Source organism: Cyprinodon variegatus, unplaced genomic scaffold (genome assembly GCF_000732505.1).
Source record: "Cyprinodon variegatus isolate N-32 unplaced genomic scaffold, C_variegatus-1.0 Scaffold595, whole genome shotgun sequence".
Taxonomy (NCBI): Eukaryota; Metazoa; Chordata; class Actinopteri; order Cyprinodontiformes; family Cyprinodontidae; genus Cyprinodon; species Cyprinodon variegatus.
The window spans coordinates 99747-100957 of NW_015151048.1; the positions used below are offsets into that span (position 1 = coordinate 99747).

General features: G+C 42.3%; 1 protein-coding gene across 1 annotated transcript in view; it reads right to left on the bottom strand.

The window, feature by feature from the left end:
- baz1a (bromodomain adjacent to zinc finger domain 1A) overlaps window positions 1–1211 on the bottom strand; it is a 40206-nt gene that overhangs the window by 3358 nt on the left and 35637 nt on the right. The gene's annotated exons all lie outside the window — the stretch shown is intronic.

Consider the following 1211-nt stretch of genomic DNA (forward strand, 5'->3'; position numbering starts at 1 on the left):
TGTTGGATAACATGAGGTAATTTATGGATGTTTCAGGTTGGGTCTGGATTAGCCAGCAGGTCCAGATCCTGACTCTGGTCCGCTAATCCCTGACCTCTGCTTTATGCAGTAGCCTAACAAAGCCTTGTTTTTGTTTTCAAAACATGAAACATGCAAAATATAACAGATGAACGGGGGGTCCACCTCTTTAGGGTGGGGGGTTGTCTGGCTTCCTTGTTAGCCCCCGATGCCCCATACCTGTCTAAGTAATAAAACTTTATTGATCTCACATTGGAGAAATTTACCTCTGCATCTAACCCCTCCCATTGGGGAGCAGTGGGCTGCCTTTGTGCGGCGCCCAGGGAGCAGTGTGGGGTTAAATGTCTTTGCTCAGAACCCAGAGTGGCAGTCTGTGGGAGTGGGTTTCAAACTCACAGCCTCAGGATTACAAGCTCTATGCTTTAACCACTAAGCCGCCAGTCCCAAAGTGAAAAAAAAAATGAAGTGATAGATTTAAAAAGAGGCAATTATAAATTACTTTGAATGATGTTGTTGGCTACTGAAAAAGAAAAATAACCAGAAGATGGTGAAGTGATCTGCTACCAACACTGGATGAATGGATTAATGTCATTCTGACCATTAATAACATGGAAAAGATGACTTCATAAGTTAGACTGGAAATCAACTAATTCAACAATATGGCTGAAGGATATAAGGCAACATGGAAGGGATTCTGTTTAGGGGTTTGAAAGCTGGATAGTTAATGGAGACGCTAGAATGAGGAACATTTCTAATTATTATTATCCCTCACACCACTTCAAAGCTACAGTTTTACATTTTATTTTCGGTTCGTTTTGGTTACTTTTTATGTTCTAAACCTAATGTGTTATTATTATGTGTCTTAAACTGTTGGATCTGCTGATGAAGGTTCTCAGTCATCCAGGTCATAGTCATTCCATAAAAATTCAAAAAATATCCTCTGGACTTGGTTTCCAAAGTTTGAAGACGTTTCTCCACCTCTCCAGGAAGCTTTCTCAATTCAAATGTCTGGATCCGCATTGAGTTTGAGTCTTGTCCATATAAGACTCAAACTCACTGCACCCAGTAGAGACGACGCATGGAAACGCCGGCCTCTCCTCAGAGAACCACCCAGTAGAGACGATGCTCACCTATCTGATATGGAAACGCTGGCCTCTCCTCAGAGAAGCACCCAGTAGAGACGATGCTCACCT